At 35.6% G+C, this 20,669-nt stretch overlaps 1 protein-coding gene across 1 annotated transcript in view; it reads right to left on the reverse strand.

The window, feature by feature from the left end:
• Positions 1-16,190, reverse strand: part of LOC133654122 (arginine-glutamic acid dipeptide repeats protein-like) — a 185,923-nt gene extending 169,733 nt beyond the window's left edge. The window contains exon 1 of the mRNA XM_062054161.1: positions 15,854-16,190. The gene's annotated coding sequence lies outside the window, so the exon portion shown is untranslated. The remainder of the gene's footprint in view (positions 1-15,853) is intronic.
• Positions 16,191-20,669: the final 4,479 nt, after the last annotated feature.

A 20,669-nucleotide genomic window follows, 5' to 3' on the forward strand; every position in this document is an offset into this window, starting at 1 on the left:
GTAGTGCAGAGACGTCCCCAACCGATGCATAGTAACACGTCGCCGTACGACAGCATTAGCCGCAAGCTAGCTTCTGCTTCAACAACTGAATGGCTTTTAGGTTTGTAATGCACAACACAATGCAACAGGACATTAATGTGTACTGAATGAAAAACATGGACAATCATATTCCAGTGTATGTATTTGTACTAACAAGAATGACATGCCGCATGTATCATGATCAATATTATCATAACTTCGTCGATGGACAGTTGTCCGTTTGGTCATGCATGCCGGGGTTGTTTTTTTCCAGTTGATTTTTGGGTAAGAATGCAATTTTTGACAACATAGCTTTTACAAGCAGCAGTTCATATATTCCAGCTATCCATATATTCAGCTTTAAAAGATAAGGTTGTGAATCCTCATTTGTCCAAAAATAGCCATCTTTGTTGTCTATTACCTATTACCTGTCTGCCACGATTAGAACAAACACGTGTTAGTTTACGGGAAGTACGAACACACATTTATGGCCGGAAGTTAGAAGTGCGTTGCTATAAATAAAAATGAACTCCAGCTTACATGCTGGAATTTCAACCGTTGTTTCCGCTGGTCTGGATCAATGTGTCCATCACTTAAAAGGTCCGCCAGAAAACAATGACTCGAGCTCTTGCTCGGAGCGGAACATTCATACTTTGTAGTCCAGTCGTTGTTAAAAAGTCTGATTTTTGCAAATTATTTAGATTTTTTTTCAGGGTGAATGAGTAGACTTCGATTTACCCAACTGCTGCTTCATTGTGGCACATGCCTCGCTGGAGTACTGCATTAATTATCAACCCCAGTTTTAATGGTTTCATCAAAGATATTTGGGTGATGTTCGGCGGGCCAAATGAAAAGCTTTAGCGAGCCGGATGTGGCCCGCCAGTTGACTAGAGCTGCATTAAGTCAAGCCCTCAATCAGAGAGAGAGGGAAGAGCTCCCCCCCTCATAGAGTGCGCATAATAACACAGACGTGTGACATACAGTGACATAAATGCTGCTAAAAGCAGCTGCTGTTAAGCACTTCTGAATCGACCGGAGAGTCAGGTGCACACAATGTTGTGACCGGGTGAATCTATATAATGTGTATGAAGTTTATTTTTGATCATGCCTGGGAAAAAAATAGCAGTGACGACTTTAAGATATATATTTAAATGGTGTACATTTTCAAAAGATACATTATAATACTTTTTTTGGAGAGGCTGAGGGGTTGTTTCATTTGCAATCTGGGAACGCCTCCACAATTTAACATCTTGCAGGCAGAGGCCTCGATTTTGATTAAACATAGTATTGGAAACCATGGAATGCGTGCTGTGTCGGTTATGACAAACACATCATCTGTTCGTATGTCTACAATACCACCCGCCTTATATTAATATATATCTATGAAGCACATATTGATAACTCACAAAAAGCTCTCTTTGGCACAATAGTAAAGCTGCAAAGCCGGGCCTCAATCAAACCAGGATGAAATATGAGGCAGCTCTTGTGAGAGGTGAAGGGAAACTGACAAAGAACATATTTATAACACATCCAGTATCTTTCTTCTGCTGACTTGCTGGGATCAGCCAGAGAAAAGGGGCCGCTGTGGTTGCTGCTGCTTGTGGTTTCAGTGAAGCGTATATGGTGGGAATGTTCTTGTCTCATTCTGCTAGTGTGGCTTCTGCGTGCCAGTCCAATATCTTAAAACACCACACCAGGCTTTGGCTACAGCCAATTACCCTGCTTTTGGCACATGTATTGAGGAAGACTTAGGGGGAAACCGTGCAAGGAACCTCCCTGGTTGTGCGAGCCCATCACGTAGTACTCTGACAAAGGATGCAATATTTACACAAAAACATTCATTTTTATAAGCAACAAAAAAACATGAATTTAATATTCAAGACTATTCTTGTGCTTTATTATTTCTTATTGTTTTTGCACATTAATGCCTATAAACCTTTTTGGAATCATATACAGTTCTGTGTAACAATATTGTCAGTGGAGCTGCACAAATTTGATGGATTATTTGGGTATTTTCTATTCATTTCTACCAAGAAAATCCCATCAAGAAAAACCATTGCAAGTTAAAACAAAACAACGAGGAGTCTAATAGGGCTACAGCTATCAAATATTTTAGTAAATCGATCATTCTACTGAAAATCCCTTCAGTTAATCGAGTAATCGGATAAAATACTTGTGCTTGGTTAAGGATAAATTATTGGTACACAAGAGAAAATAAGACATTTCACTTAATAATGAACAAGCAATTGGTTTCCTTTTGAAATGACTAAGACTAAATTACATAAGAACCCTAAACGTAAACCGGCTGACTAGAAATAAGACATAATTCTTCATAATATTTTGAGTTTTTGTAGTGTTTAAACTAAAAAGTTACTTAAAAACTACTGCAGTGAAGCACATTAAATGCTATTGTTACTTGATATTTTATCATCAACCAAAAGTGAGACACATACTCCCTTTAATTGGCTGCTAGAAATTAGCAGCTACTGATTAGAGAGTTAAAATGTTTTTATTTGCCATATCTTTAACTCACAGCTCTGTTGTGATATTATCATGTAATAAAAATAATAATAAAGAAAAGTTAAACATATGTTTTAAGTATCGTACTATCAACATATAGGGCATTACATACATATATATATATATATATATATATACGTATATATATATATATATATATATATATATATATATATATATATATATATATATATATATATATATATATATATATATATATATACGTATATATATATATATATATATATATATATATATATATATATATATATATATATATATATACGTATATATATATATATATATATATATATATATATATATATATATATATATATATATATATATATATATATAGTAGTATCAACATAGTGGGCATTACAAATATAGCAGTATCAACATTGCGCATTACATATATGGTAGTATCAACAATTCAGCGCTTTCTCATTACAATATGCCTTTTTAATGTAGTTTTCCATTTTTGTGTGTATTTATTTCTACAACGTGCCAGGTTTGTGCACAAAACACAGTGATGGTAATGCAGACTCCAAGGTCTTGTGGAGGCAGATCTCCGCGTGCAATACTTCATCTTTCGTGATCGCTTGTATTTGATTTCAGAATAAATGCACAAACCAAGACACGCCCCCGCCCGCTTCTAATGCATACCTGTATTTGCTAAATATATTGCCAAAGGTGCTAAATTAGAATGACAGATCTCGTCTGCTACGTTTCTCGCAAAGCAGGTGTGTGTGTGAGGTGTGTTACAATGGCACAGTTGCGATACACACTTTCACTATAATTTGTTTATGAATGAGGGCGGATCGGAATTTTGTGGCAAGGCAAATTTTATTTGTTTATAAATGTCCCCCTTAAATCAATGAATGCACGGGAAACACTGCGTCCACTTTATCCTTCCTCTGCGTCGGTGACGCAAGCACAATGGACCCCATTAAAAGTCGTCATGCTTTAGTAGTCACATTTTTTTAATCGATTTACTCGAAATTACTTGATGAATCGCTTCCCCCTTAGAGTCTATGTATAAGGACACAATTAAATAAAACAACAGTATGCTTTCTGAACGTGGGTGTGATTGTTTTCGTGAAAAAGATTGTGCCAGGTTATCGCGAAAAAAAAATCTTAGCAAGAAAATTGTGATTTACATTTTTTACAGAATCCTGCAGCCCTAACTGTTAAATCCATTGTATTTGTTTCCAAATTCTGTTTTAATTTATAAAATGTTTATTGAATAATTGAATATTGGTGCAATACATCATTGGACAATTATTATCAGCAAATGTATTAATGAGTACAAAGTGCTTAAGTCTTTCTTAAATTTGAAACGATTATTTTTTATTACAGCTGCTGTCCTGTCTGCACTTAGAGCTTGCCATTAGTGGTGTCATTGACAACAACACAGGCAGATGAAATGTGTTGCGATAGTATGAGTAGTCCTGGCTAGCAATAGCTTCATAGTTTGTTCACAGCCTTAGCTAATGCTTTAAGTGGCCTTTCCGGCATTGTTAAGTTCTAGGGGTTGGTTGATTGTTTTGAGGACGATGACAGCATTTCAGTCACATTTACGTAAATGTCCGTGATATTACACGTTTAACAGTAGATCCCGTATTTATTGACCAATTCTGTGATTCCGTTAACGCTGAAATCATAGTGTCAACATATTACATTATATGTCAACTGAAGTTACTCGTTAATTATGTTATCATGATTATAATTATATTGCAGAATGGCGACTAAGGTAGGATGGGTTGAGCCAATCTTGGACCGCAAAAATGAATGCACACATCGTTTCAGAGAGTGCTTCAGGAAGGCTAATTGCCAGAAATGTCTCCAGCATGACATCAAATCATCTTTAATAATGTGCTGAGAATTTATTCAAGGTAAGACTCCATGGTTGAATTAAACTCAGAAACTTTCACATTCTGTGGTTTTGGGTAGCAATTAATTTAGCAATAGAGTTAAGGGCCTCGACAGTAAACTCATTAATGTCTATACTGTATGTGAACAATAGCTATAAACTGGGGTACTTGCATTTATCGACTTGAGTGAGACGTTTTATGTTTATATGTGTCTTAAGAGGATGAAGCATCCTGTGACTAATCCATTAAACTAACAAGCACTATTTTAGGCATAAATGAAATGGAACTAAATGTTCAGGTATTAATTGAATGTATGAAGACAGATGATTAAGTACCTGTTGACAAAAGAAGAATCTCGCAAAAAGGTTTTCTTTCTTTGCTTTTTTTGAAAGACAATGCATTTTACAACCATCCTATCCTTTCAAACGCAATAAACCTTGAGTTCTCATTAGTTTTTTTCTACCATTGCTACTGGAAGGCCAAGTACTTTTAATTATCCTAAATAAGTAAACAAATAATAAAAGTATAATTGACGCTTAATCTCTGTTAGCAAACATTTGCACTTCAATAAATAGTGAACATCTTGAACTGCAGTTTTTTGCCCAGATGGAAAAACTGGATCGAGTGGTTTGTTTTGTTGTTTTATGGGGGTTTTTTGCCATCACTTTCCAACAAATTGGGCATACTTGCTCGTTCGGTTGTGTTAATGAGCCCATCTTGCTCACTCGTTTGAAGCAGAAATATTCCCACACCGGATATTTGGCTTTGCAATCATCTTTTTTCCTCCTAGGTTTTGTAACCTTGCGGTGTTTCTCACTAGCGAGTCACGACGAGAGAGAAGGCTCTCTGGCTGTGCATCAGCGTGTCAGCGAGCGGTCCAGCCTCCACCCACCGAGACAATGGCTGGATGGAGGACAAGAGGGTTCACTCCGTTCATTTAATTTTGCTATTGAATAATGACATGTCAGTGCTGAGAGCGATGCACAGAGTGAACCCTCTGTTTGGAAGAGACTGACCAAAAAAACAAACACACGAATATGGCAATTTATCGAGTTCATTTTTATTTATCATTCAATTATTTGGTTTATTTAAAATCGTCCCAAGCTTAATCTTGGGTGACATACACATATGTGCATGTTTACACCAGATTGATGAACTTCACTTTGAGGTAGGGCTGGGCGATATATCGAATGTACTCAATATATCGCGGGTTTGTCTCTGTGCGATATAGAAAATGACTATATCGTGTTATTCAAGTATACGTTCTCACGCAGTTGCTTTTAGCTGCGGGCATTACACTGCAGGCGTTTCTCAGGCTTTCTTGTCTTTCCTTCACACAGTGACATAAAACAAGCGCACCTTGTTACATACGTCACATACTGTCGCGCATGCAACGTCATACGCTCTTGCGGAGCAGAGAGGTAGCGACAGGGGTAACGTTAGCTGTGGTGCTAGCGGAGCGGTGCGAGTGGTAATACGAGAGAAAGAAGGTGCGAATCTTGTAACAAATGAAGGAAGAATTAATTCCCAAGAAAAACAGCACAGGGTCCAACGTCTGGCGGTGGTTTAGCTTCAAGCGGTAAGATGTTGAACAGACAACCGTAATATGTCAAGTATGCGGCAAAAGCGTTGCTACAAAAAGTAGCAGCACTGCTAATTTGTAGCATAATTTGAAAAGTCACCCGCTAAAGAATGAGGAGTGCTTGAAACTCTGCATGTCAACATCGCCGTTCGGTGCCACACCCACAAAATGCCCAAGCAACCATTTCCAGATCAACACCGTATGAAATAAATTTTCAACAACAGAAGGAGATAAAGTCCGCAGTATCCTACCACATAGCAAAGGACATACACTATTTGATTTCCTATTATGCAGCTAATTTTTATTTGACAATTATTGAAATATATTGTGTGACATCATGCACAAAAGTGCACTTTATTTGTTTTAAACTATTGTAGTGGGGTTCTGTACAAAAAGTGCACTTTAATTTAGTGTTGTCTTGGCATGTCATCTTAGTGACATCATGCACAAAAGTGCACTCATAGCTTGTTTTAAAATATCTCTGACAATTTTGCACTTTCTGTTTTGGAAATTGCATGAATGTTTGTGCTACTGCTTAATAACTGTTTAATAAATACAGTTTTGGTAAAATGACTTAGTTGTGATTTCCCTCTCTGCATGAAAGCTTTAAAATTACCATACATTAATGCAGTATGAACAAGAATGTTTTAATGTAGACACATAGAATCATCATACTGGTGTGATTATATACATCAAGTGTTCATTCAAGGCTAAGGCAAAATATCGAGATATATATCATGTATTGTGACATGGCCTAAAAATATCGAGACATTAATAAAAGGTCATATCGCCCAGCCCTACTTTGAGGTTTTTAAAAGATTGTATTTTTACTAACAAAAACGGCGTTGTCATGTCAGTGAGCGACCAAAATGACATGTTTTATTCCAAAACGGTTTTATGTAAGAAGCCCCTGACTGTGTTTCTGATGAGACAACATTTCACTATTTACTGCGTACCTTCTGTCAGCATAATTTCAAAGTGCAGAGTATAAGAAGTGCTCTCAGCAGCCAGTACACCAGCCAGTCACCTTGCTTTCAAGCACAATTGGATTGCACACAGTGAAATATCTATTTTACAACACAGGTCGCCACACCAGCGCCTTTATTACGGCACCTTGTGCACAGTCTGACACAGCTCGGAATCCACAGCCAAGCATTATAATGGCCAATCATCACGGCTATTCAGGGTGAAGGTGAACAAAAATACACCCAAGTGATGGCATCTAGGTGAAAAACAGTAAGAGGAAATTCAAACACAGCGTGTGTAAAGACAAATCATCCGACAAATACTCAAGAGTGCCAGACTGTAGTGAAAATGGATTGTATTTTCCGTTCCTTCTATTCACTACATATTCATGCTAGCAGGGAGCTGACACGACTCCAACAGACATGAATCATTAAAAAGCAAATAACTAAAGCTATTACGTTTCTCTTATGATTAATCTGCAAGCCCTTGGACACATTAACATTCAGTAGACGGGGTGTGTCACTCGTCATTTTCACCGCTGCTGCTGCCTGAGCTCAATTTGAAACACTATAAAAACACCCTGGCCTCTTCTAACCCCCTGAACTGGCCTGAAAATGGGGATTTTCGTCTCACTGACGAAAAAAACAACATAATAGAACAGAGTAAAATGTCCTACACGGCCGTTATCAAACAGACATATTAAACGTTTCAGTCTTTACCAAGCAACCAAGCAAGCAGAAGCCAAAACGCATGAATGATTGGAAACAGCGAAACACGTTAGGTTGTTTAAGGCCATTAAACGTAATGCCCTGATTTACCAAGCAATGCTTTTAGGCTCTTGAGTAATTCAATTTAATGTAGGTGTTGACTAACACTGTGACACTTTGACAAGCAGGCAAAGGCAGGCTCCCGTGTCACCATAAAGACGAAGGAAGGGCTTGGAATAAACAAGTGAGTTGTTGGCACTCTAGGAAAATAAATCACAAGCATTACAAGGATAGGTGACGTTTTTTGGTTTGTTTGTTTTTTTTGCTCTACTAGCTAAGTTGGCGCCATACATACTGTAGTCAAAGCTCAACAAGGTTCTAAGTGAATGATGGTTCATAACAGGGATGGCCTAAAATCTATATTGTGATATATATTACAGCCTCCAGCGATAACAATATAGTATACATAATATATCATTTTGGCATATAAATGATACATGAAACAGGTCACAGGCTGCTAATTAGGCTGCTGAAGTATGCGGTAACAAGTGTCATTTCGGGTTGCATTTTTTCTTAAAACTATTATTAATTTACTGTTAGTAGCTGGTTACTTTTTGTTGTTCACATATTTTTATCTACACTTCTGTAAAAATGTAATAAGCACTTATTCATCGGTTTCAAAAGTGTATACCAGTTTTCGACGATACTTCAAAAACGTAAAAGCCTTGTCATACCGATATACTTACACTTCAAATGTTCAAAGTCATTTAATGATAACATTTTAATAATCATTCAATGAAAAACACAGGATGGCAGTGTAATAAGATCAATTAAAAATTTAAATAATTTCCTTCCCTTTTTTATTTTGAGCAAAACAAAGTCAATACTCAAGTAAAAAAATAGTAAACATAAGCAAAAACTGGCTTTACAGCCCTTACCTTTGGGCTGATACAGAGGGCGACTGTGTTGACCAGTTTGACGCGTGTAAATGATAGAATGTCCAGTACTGTAGAACTGTGTTTGGATATGACAATCCGTTTATTCCAAGCTATCTAAATTAAATCAAATGTAACTTATATAACAAAGTATGCTAACCTTGAATGGCACATTATCACAGCATTGTCACCACATGACACGACACGACATGACACGGTCAAAAACTGTTTGTCCTCCAATCTCCCTGCCCATGCTCACACCTGAACCCAATTTAAGGAGGCTACCATGGTAACCGCACCATAGAAACAGTCCCCTCCTTGTCAACACTTCCTGGTTCTTAACAGGAAGTGGGCGGAGCAATCTGCCGAAAAGGAAATTCAACATGCTGAACCCAACAATCAATTTAGAGAAAATAAAATAAAAACAATATAAACAAATAAGGATATTTGGCTCCAACACTGGCCATTAAACTCCACCTGTCTGTAGGGACTAATTTCCTAGGTTTGTAAACAAAAACAAACAACAACAAAAAAGAGTTTGTGATGATAAGAAATATCGATCTAATCAATGTAGTATCAACCACATATACAAATACATACTTGCTATTGTTATTGTCAATATGTGTATGGATTCGTCCACCCTGTTTACATTCAATAGATCTAGCCTTAGCGTGGCTTCTTGTATCCTACTACGATGTGTAGTGTGGCATGTTTAACTATACCGCGTCCTCCAGTGATAATGATACTTGTAGGAAACATACTTGGGCTCAATTCAAATCCCTACTTGACCCTCCCCTTTGGCTCTAGCATCTAGTGCAATGGCAAAGTATTGCAAATATGCCCCTATGCATACGGACGTCGCTCGAGTCTAGCTATGTCATCAACCCTCGACGTTTGCCAGCAGTGACGTAAGGCAGATGCGACAAATGTTTGACTACTTTCAAGATGCCGTCACACGCTTGTGATCTTCTTATTTTCTTTCGCCTGTCTTCATTCAGAAGAAGACCAATTAGAAGAAGTTTTTTTTGCGAAATGTACAAAAAAATGTGTAAAATGTGTTTCATTGTGTATTCGTGTTTGAAGCCAACAGTTACGTGCTGTAGCAGAGGTTGTGAAGTCTGACTAAAGCCACAAGTGCCATTATTATGAAACCCATTAATTACGCTTATTACTTACATTTGTACGCTTCTCTGTTTTTTTTGGTCTACCATCTTTCTCCTCGCACTATATAGTGTAGGGAAGTCTGCGAGCTGACTTTGGTAGATAATTTGAACGCCTCTTGATTGACGTGAATGCGCAAAACCGAGGAGGCGGGCGAAAACAAGGGCAGAGGAGGGGTATTCGAATTGAGCCTTTATTTGTCACCATGGAGGCGAGGATTAGTGACTTGAACTGTGTCGAAATGTTAGCAAGAACGCTACAGTGTGTTGAGGAGGCGGTCATTGGCTTGTCACAGCGAGAATGTGTCATCAACATGCACTATCAAGATATCAAGCTTTATCGTCAGCCAAATTTCTATCATTTATATCGTATATCCCTAGTTCATAACAAGTCTAAATATCTTCCTATTCCTCGTTTAGCCACAAGGGGTGATGGTGCTGGCAGCATGGCACAAATTGCTAGTCTTTTTAGCGAATAGGACATCTGATTCTGTCTAATAATTTAACCTTTTCTGCATATGTCTGATTAGAAATACTACAAATGACATGGAAAAAGTGCAATAATATTATTTTAACATTTAACATGTTTGGATACATCAATAAGAGTCTAATATAAGTAACTTAATGAGGATTGCATTGGCAATTATCCATGCATTTGGGGATGGAATGCAGTAAGTGTGTGTGCGTGTGTGTGTGTGTGTGTGTGTGTGTGTGTGTGTGTGTGTGTGTGTGTGTGTGTGTGTGTGTGTGTGTGTGTGTGTGTGTGTGTGTGTGTGTGTGTGTGTGTGTGTGTGTGTGTGTGTGTGTGTGTGTGTGTGTGTGTGTGTGTGTGTGTGTGTGTGTTGCGTTGACATTCAACTATCTTTCTCGAACGAGACTGACCTTATATTTAATGGCACTGCTTTAAAAAGGAATGATTTGGCATGAAAACCATACAGCAGGGTTACTCCACTGACAGCTCTGGAGTTCAGTTCAGTTCAAAACTTGGGAGCGACTAACATTTTCATTAAGGACGTTCCGATCAGTTTTAGGATGCCGATTCCGATACCAATCATCCATGAGAGAGATCGGCCGATACCGATCACATTGTTCAATGGATTCATGTTAAGTGCTATTGACAGTTTAACAATATCGACACAATATTTAAACTACTTCCTTATTCTATTGTATTATATTAAAAAAAATAGTTTGAGCAAAAAATAAATTAACCGTTCACAAACTGAACAAAAGTAACAACTGCTATCTACTGCTTTTTGGCTTAAAAGTCCTCCCATGTCCAGAGAATTATTCACTGAGTTTGTAAACATTAACAAAAACTACAAAAAGTGATTTTGACTAAATAAAAATATCCATCTAATCACTCTAGTATTGATCACATACTGATCTACCCTTGGTATAAACACCTAATAAACAAAAGGTGAGTGCCCCTAAGAAAAGGCATTGAAGCTTACAAAGTAAACAAAAACAGAATGCTGGACGACAGCAAAGACTTACAGCGAGTGGAGCAGAGACGCCGTCCACAAAGTACATCCGTACATGACATGACAATCAACAATGTCCCCACAAAGAAGGATAGCGTCCGCACAACTTAAATAGTCTTGATTGATAAAACAAAGCAGGTGCGGGGAATAGCGCTCAAAGGAAGACATGAAACTGCGACAGGAAAATACAGACAAAACAGGAAAAGCCAGCAAAATAGAAGCGCAAGACAAGAACTAAAACACTATGCACAAGAAAACACCAAAAAACTCAAAATAAGTCACGGCGTGATGTGACAAGTCGTGACAGTACACCTACTTTGAGACAATAGCTATAGTAATGCATGGTTGGTTATGGTTTAAATTCATATACAACAATTGCGACAACAACTTTTTATTGTCTACAGAGTTTAATTTTTCAATGATTTCTGCTGGTGGTGTGCCTCCGGATTTTTTCAATGGAAAAAATGTGCCTTGGCTCAAAAAAGGTTGAAAAACACTGCATTAGGGCAATAGGTAAGCTGGAGCCTATCCCAGCTGACTTGGGGCGAGAAGCAGGGTACACCCTGGACTGGTCGCCAGCCAACCACAGGACACATTTAGACAAAAGTAAGAAAATAAAACAGAATCTGGGGATAAACAGCAGGAAATTCCACAATATATGCCCCAGTTTTTTTAACCGTAGGAGAGGCCCTGACCAGAAAATGTTCTCTATTATGGGGACAGCGCGTTGTGTCCTTGAGCAAGACACTTCACCCTAGCTCCTGATGGGTTGTGGTTAGGGCCTTGCATGGCAGCTCCCGCCATCAGTGTGTGAATATGTGTGTGAATGGGTGAATGTGGAAATAGTGTCAAAGCGCTTGGAGTACATTGAAGGTAGAAAAGCGCTATACAAGTACAACTATGGAACTCTCTACCTGACACTTTCAAAAAACAAACAAAATTGGGGCTAGTTGAGCAACAATTGTGTTCCCATGTTTAGTGTTTACTAATTTTTACTTATTGGTTCTTATCTAGTTTACACTTTGTCTGTGTTATTATTATTATTGGCTTTTATCTAGTTTGCACTTTAGAATAGAATACAATAGAAAGTACTTTATTGATCCCTGGGGGAAATTCAGCACCACAGTTCGCTCACAATAAACTATAAACACTTAGGTATTTTGTACATGTGAATAATATAAATACAGTCTATTATACATTCAAGTACAGTCAAAAAGGAACATATGCATTATACAGTCTGATGGCTGTCGGTATGAAGGACTTTGTCTGTTATTATTATTATTGGCTTTTATCTACTTTGCACTTTGTCTGTTTTATTACTATTATCATAATTATCGACTCCTCTTTGCCTCATTTTTTTTACTTTCCTATTTTAATTATGTTAGATCTGTGTTGTTGTTGGGGACAAAAGTGTTGTAGATTAGCTTTGGCTACAAACACTATGATGCATGCATTGGATGACTGTTTCAGATAGCTATGTTTCTGTATCTGTCCCTATTTAAAAAAAAAAGTTCATTTATTTATTTATTTCAGGCAATGACATTAAAAAGTACAAAGTTGACAACACATAATAATATAAATGAATATAGTGCAAAAGGTAATGTATAGTATGTAATGCATAATTGTCCAGTTTTGCCTGAAAGGGAGTGGGAAGAAGATAATGTATTTAATCCCACCCCCAGTTCTCCATTCAGTGATTATTCACATGAGTTTCACTCTTACTATGTTCAAGGATTATAGTACAGATGTTGTATCATAGTGGCATTACCACAGGTAACAATAATTATTACACTGTAACAATAATTTGTATCAACAATGTAGGAATAATGAATTTACCAACAATGGTAATAGTGGGCTGGCTCAGGGTGGAGGACAGAGTAAAACAACTTGCACTGAGCCTAGTCTATAAAATCCGCTACACCTCCCTGATACAGAAGTACTTGTCAAACTACTTCCTTAACGTAAATGACCGCCATAACCACAACACCAGAGGGAGCTCCACTAACCATGTTAAACCCAGATTCCGATCTAACAAATGTCTTAACTCATTCTCTTTCTATGCCACATCAACATGGAATGCACTCCCAACAGGTGTAAAAGAAAGGGCATCTCTATCCTCCTTCAAAACCGCACTAAAAGAACACCTCCAGGCAACTTCAACCCTAAACTAACACCCTCCCCTCCCTTCCCCTTCCTCATCATACCTCTTCGGATTGTAAATAATCAAATGTAACTTTTTCTTATACTTTCTGATCTCTCTCTCTCTGTGTCCACTACTTGCTGTACATATCCTACCAAGTCAGTACTACACTGTTCCAATGTCCATTTGTCTGATGATGCAATTGTTGATGACTGAAGTGTTGATACCAACCAAACCTAAACCCCCCCCCCCCCCCCATATCCCACACTTGAGATTGTAAATAATGTAAATAATTCAATGTTTATACTCTGATGATTATCTTTTGTGATGACTGTATTATGAAAGTAGTGTATATCTGTATCATGAATCAATTTAAGTGGACCCTGACTTAAACAAGTTGAAAAACGTATTCGGGTGTTACCATTTAGTGGTCAATTGTACGGAATATGTACTTCACTGTGCAATCTACAAAGAAAAGTCTCAATCAATCAATCAATCAATCAATCATAATTATTGACTCCTCTTTGCCTCATTGTTTTTACTTTCCTATTTTAATGATGTTAGATCTGTGTTGTTGTTGGGGACAAAAGTGTTGTAGATTAGCTTTGGCTACAAACACTATGATGCATGCATTGGATGACTGTTTCAGATATCTATGTTTCTGTATCTGTCCCTATTTCAAAACAAAACAAAAAAACAACAACCCATTTACCATTTACTATACAGCCAAAAACAAACAACATAATGAATACCATCATCTTAAATTCACATCAGGGATGACAACTTATTGACCATTGCTTGTTTTGAACTTCACAGCCTTCTAAATCTTGACAAAGTCTACAATTGTCCTCATTGTTGACCACTTATTCAGTAATATGACAAGTTCAAGTCTTCATTAAGTACAATATTACCCAAGAGTAAAACAACTTGCACTGAGCCTAGTCCATAAAATCCGCTACACCTTCCTGATACCGAAGTACATGTCAAACTACTTCCATAACGTAAATGACCGCCATAACCACAACACCAGAGGGAGCTCCACTAACCACGTTAAACCCAGATTCCGATCTAACAAAGGTCTTAACTCATTCTCTTTCTATGCCACATCAATATGGAATGCACTCCCAACAGGTGTAAAAGAAAGGGCATCTCTATCCTCCTTCAAAACCGCACTAAAAGAACACCTCCAGACAACTTCAACCCTAAACTAACACCCTCCCCTCCCTTCCCCTTCCTCATCATACGTCTTCGGATTGTAAATAATCAAATGTAGACACTTTTTCTTATGATTTCTGATCTCTCTCTCTCCACTACTTGCTGTACATATCCTACCAAGTCAGTCCTACACTGTTCCAATGTCCATTTCACTGATGATGCAATTGTTGATGACTGAAGTGTTGATACCAACCAAACCTAAACCACCCCCACCCCTCCATATCCCACACCCCAGATTGTATATAATGTAAATAATTCAATGTATATACTCTGATGATCACCTTGTGTGATGACTGTATTATGATGATAGTATATATCTGTGTCATGAATCAATTTAAGTGGACCCCGACTTAAACAAGTTGAAAAACTTATTCGGGTGTTACCATTTAGTTGTCAATTGTACGGAATATGTACTTCACTGTGCAATCTACTAATAAAAGTTTCAATCAATCAATCAATCAGACAACATAGCAATAATGGTAATAGACAACATAGCAATACTATGTAAATACTAAATAAACCAGAACAAAAAAACAACAACCCATTTACCATTTACTATACAGCCAAAAACAAACAACATAATGAATACCATCATCTTAAATTCACATCAGTGATGACTACTTATTGACCAGGGCTTGTTTTGAACTTCACAGCCTTCTAAATCTTGACAAAGTCTACAATTGTCCTCATTGTTGACCACTTACTCAGTAATATTACAAGCTCAAGTCTTCATTAAGTACAATATTACCCAAGCAGCTATACAGGATTAGCCTTCTAAGTAGTTGAAAGGCAGTAGATTGGCACACAAAAGGCAGCATGATGATAGCAGTGAGCTAATAATCACAATGGCTCCAAGGGCTCCGACTACTACCTGGAACACACACACACTGTGGATGCCATTTCAAACGGGAAAAGCTCGCTGTGCTGGGTTACATCGGCGTTATATACAAGCTGAAAACACACACGTTGTTCTGAACACACGCCGGAATGATTGCACCGCATGTGCTTGACGCTAACCGCTGGGAGGGATCAGTTTGCAGCCAGACAATACACCGCTCCACGCTGGCATTCCCCAATCAGTGCTAGCAGCTAGCCGGCTAGCTGTGATTGCTAACCCGCTCCAGAGCGCAGGACAGCCCGGTCTCAAAGGCTAACTTGGCCAGCCTGGTGCTAACAGGCGAATTAGCCCCAGTGGCTAACAACCGCAGTTATACGTTTGACTAAGGAGACATGACACCAGTGGACGCTCACTTACCTTCGGGAGCTTGATCTACAACATCTGTGATGTGTTTGGCGTAGTGGCTGCAACAACAAACAATAGCAGCGAGTAGCAAAGCAGAGCAATTAGCCAACGTTAGTTAGCCACTATAGCTGCAGCGTGCCTTTGGTCGTCTGCCCGTGAACGCAGCACCTTTGAGACGATGCTGTCATAAATGATGGAGTTGGAATTAAAAAGAGGGAGTAATGTAATGGTAGCCGGGGATGCTGGGACTAGTGTGTGTGAGAGGCACTCAGCAGCATGACAGCATCTTTCTTCATGTTGGGGTGAGAGAACACTTGAAGGGGCTCTCCAAAGTTCAGCCGGTAAAATATCGTCACCCACTGGCCAGAAGTGAGAATACCACAACATTGTGGGAACACACTACTCACTGTATTCGTGGTGCGTTCAATTGCATGCACTTTGATATGGAAGTAGAATTGTATACATTTTATTTGTATATATTTTCAAATCTCAAACATATATTTACAAGTAATGCGTTTATTTATACAAATTATTTATTTATTTGTATATTGATTGATTGATTGATTGATTGAAACTTTTATTAGTAGATTGCACAGTACAGTACATATTCCGTACTAAATGGTAACACCCGAATAAGTTTTTCAACTTGTTTAAGTCGGGGTCCACGTAAATCAATTCATGGTATATCACATTCGTATTTGTATATTTATGAATATATGCATATGTATTAATATCATATTGATATATATATAAGTTGATGTGACAATTCTACTTCCATAGAGGAATGTCTCATCGGCAAAAAAGCGATCCACATATGCTAATTCAATACAAATACAAAATCAAACATATTTGTATTCAAATCTCAAAAATATATTTACAAATACATGTTTATTTATACAAATTCTTGATTTATTTGTATGTCACATTTTTATATATTTACATTTTATTTGTATATATTTTCAAATCTCAAAAATATATTTACAAATACGAGTTTATTTATTAAAATTATTTATTTTTTTGTAATATATCACATTTGTATTTGTATATTTATGAATATATGCATATGTATTAATATCATATTGATATATATAAGTTGATGTGACAATTCTACTTCCATAGAGGAATGTCTCATCAGCAAAAAAGCGATCCACATATGCAAATTCAATACAAATACAAATACAAAATCAAGAATATTTTTATTCAAATCTCAAAAATATATTTACAAATACACGTTTATTTATAAAAATTCTTGATTTATTTGTATGTCACATTTTTATATATTTACATTTTATTTGTATATATTTTCAAATCTCAAAAATATATTTACAAATACGTGTTTATTTATTAAAATTATTTATTTATTTGTAATATATCACATTTGTATTTGTATATTTATGAATATATGCATATGTATTAATATCATATTGATATATATAAGTTGATGTGACAATTCTACTTCCATAGAGGAATGTCTCATCAGCAAAAAAGCGATCCACATATGCAAATTCAATACAAATACAAATACAAAATCAAGAATATTTTTATTCAAATCTCAAAAATATATTTACAAATACACGTTTATTTATAAAAATTCTTGATTTATTTGTATGTCACATTTTTATATATTTACATTTTATTTGTATATATTTTCAAATCTCAAAAATATATTTACAAATACGTGTTTATTTATTAAAAACAATTTTTTATTTGTAATATATCACATTTGTATTTGTATATTTATTAATATATGCATATGTATTAATATCATATTGATATATATAAGTTGATGTGACAATTCTACTTCCATAGAGGAATGTCTCATCAGCAAAAAAGCGATCCACACATGCAAATTCAATACAAATACAAATACAAAATCAAGAATATTTTTATTCAAATCTCAAAAATATATTTACAAATACACATTTATTTATACAAATTCTTGATTTATTTGTATGTCACTTTCTTATATTTATACATTTTATTTGTATATATTTTCAAATCTCAAAAATATATTTACAAATATGCGTTTATTTATACAAATTATTTATTTATTTGTATATTGATTGATTGATTGATTGATTGGTTGAAACTTGTATTAGTAGATTACACAGTACAGTACATATTTCGTACAATTGACCACTAAATGGTAACACCCCAATAAGTTTTTCAACTTGTTTAAGTCGGGGTCCACGTAAATCAATTCATGGTATATCACATTTGTATCTGTATATTTATGAATATATGCATATGTATTAATATCATATTGATATATATAAGTTGATGGGACAATTCTACTTCCATAGAGGAATGTCTCATCAGCAAAAAAGCGATCCACATATGCAAATTCAATACAAATACAAATACAAAATCAAGAATATTTTTATTCAAATCTCAAAAATATATTTACAAATACACATTTATTTATACAAATTCTTGATTTATTTGTATGTCACTTTCTTATATTTATACATTTTATTTGTATATATTTTCAAATCTCAAAAATATATTTACAAATATGCGTTTATTTATACAAATTATTTATTTATTTGTATATTGATTGATTGATTGATTGGTTGAAACTTTTATTAGTAGATTACACAGTACAGTACATATTCCGTACAATTGACCACTAAATGGTAACACCCCAATAAGTTTTTCAACTTGTTTAAGTCGGGGTCCACGTAAATCAATTCATGGTATATCACATTTGTATCTGTATATTTATGAATATATGCATATGTATTAATATCATATTGATATATATAAGTTGATGGGACAATTCTACTTCCATAGAGGAATGTCTCATCAGCAAAAAAGCGATCCACATATGCAAATTCAATACAAATACAAATACAAAATCAAGAATATTTTTATTCAAATCTCAAAAATATATTTACAAATACACATTTATTTATACAAATTCTTGATTTATTTGTATGTCACTTTCTTATATTTATACATTTTATTTGTATATATTTTCAAATCTCAAAAATATATTTACAAATACGCATTTATTTATACAAATTATTTATTTATTTGTAATATATCACATTTGTATTTGTATATTTATTAATATATGCATATGTATTAATACCATGTTGATATATATAAGTGACAATTCTATTTCCATAGGGGAATGTCTCCTCGGCAAAAAAGCGATCCACACATGCAAATTAAATACAAATACAAATACAAAATCAAGCATATTTATATTCAAATCTCAAAAATATATTTACAAATTCATGTTTATTTATACAAATTCTTGATTTATTTGTACGTCACATTTTTATATCTATACATTTTATTTGTATATATTTTCAAATCTCAAAAATAGATTTACAAATACACGTTTATTTATACAAATTATTTATTTATTTGTATATTTATTAATATATCTATATGCATTAATATCATATTGATATATATAAGTTGATGAGACAATTATACTTCCATATTTGATCAAGTGTCTGTAGCTTTGTACTGTACTGTATAGTGAGCTGATACCAACATTTTAAATATACTGTCCTGCATTGACGTAATCTGGACTGTACATAAATGTTTAATTTGAAAATTTAATTTTGTTTATAGATTATATGCAATCTGTTGTTGTGTTCCCTAATTTGAGTGTACATAAAGGAAGGTGTGTGTTGGTGACATGATCTGGACTGCACCTGGTTTTAAGAACCCTTTAAAAAATAGAATTTCATTGACAACCTGGTCTGGTGAAGATTATGTCCTTTATTTAAAATTAAATTAAAATTAAAAAAAACCTAAAATAAAATAGAAACAGTTTGTAGTTAATGAAAATGAGTCAAATGAACTGTTAAAGGTTAGCACTATTAGTGGACCAGCAGCACACGCAATCATGTGTGCTTCACTGACTATATCCCTTGCAAACTCTATTGATATACTAGCAGGGGTCACCAACGCGGTGCCCGCGGGCACCAGGTCGCCCGTAAGGACCAGATGAGTCGCCCGCGGGCCTGTTCTAAAAAAAAAATAAAATAAAAAAATTGTTTTAAATTTAAAAAAAATTTTTTTTTTTTTTTTATTTTTTTTTTTAAATTAAATCTACATAGAAAAAACACAAGATACACTTTCAATCAGTGCATCAACCCAAACAACCTCCCCCATGCACACTCATCCACACCCACTCACACAAAAGGGGTTATTTCTTTCTGCTACCAATATTCTGGTTCCCACAACATAGACAACACATCTGCAAGGGACACAGTCCCTGAAGCACACATGATTGTATAGGCTGCTGGTCCACTAACATTTTCATTAATTACTATTTTTTATGTAATTATTTTTATATTGTTTTACTTTCTTTTTTATCCAAGAAAATGTTTTTTATTTATTTATCTTATTTTATTTTATTTTTTAAAAAAGGGCCTTATCTTCAACAGACCAGGGGCCGTACTTATCAAGCTTCTTAGAGTGCCATTTTACACTTAAGTCCTGAAAATTTGCGAAATTTAGTCCTACTCTCAAACTTAAGAATAAAAGCTTTTTATCAACGTTCTTAAGTCCAAGAATCACTCCTACTCTCCACGATATTTAAGAGACCTTCAGAGGTGTCTTAAGTGGTTAGGAGTTGCCAGCAGGGGATGGCACTGAGGCGAGAGATGTGCGCGAACGTTCATCTTTGTTTGATGACGAGCAGCTGATCAAACGGTATCGTTTAGACAGAGCAGGTATTATTTTTGTCACAGATTTAATAATTTTCGATGCCTTGTTGATTTCTGCATGTGGCTGCAGTGGACTAGTATATAGAGAGCCACACACACCAGTTTCAAATTAGTTGCCTAATTAATGAATTGGAAAG

The sequence above is a fragment of the Entelurus aequoreus genome, linkage group LG07 (assembly GCF_033978785.1).
Source record: "Entelurus aequoreus isolate RoL-2023_Sb linkage group LG07, RoL_Eaeq_v1.1, whole genome shotgun sequence".
NCBI classification, from domain to species: Eukaryota; Metazoa; Chordata; class Actinopteri; order Syngnathiformes; family Syngnathidae; genus Entelurus; species Entelurus aequoreus.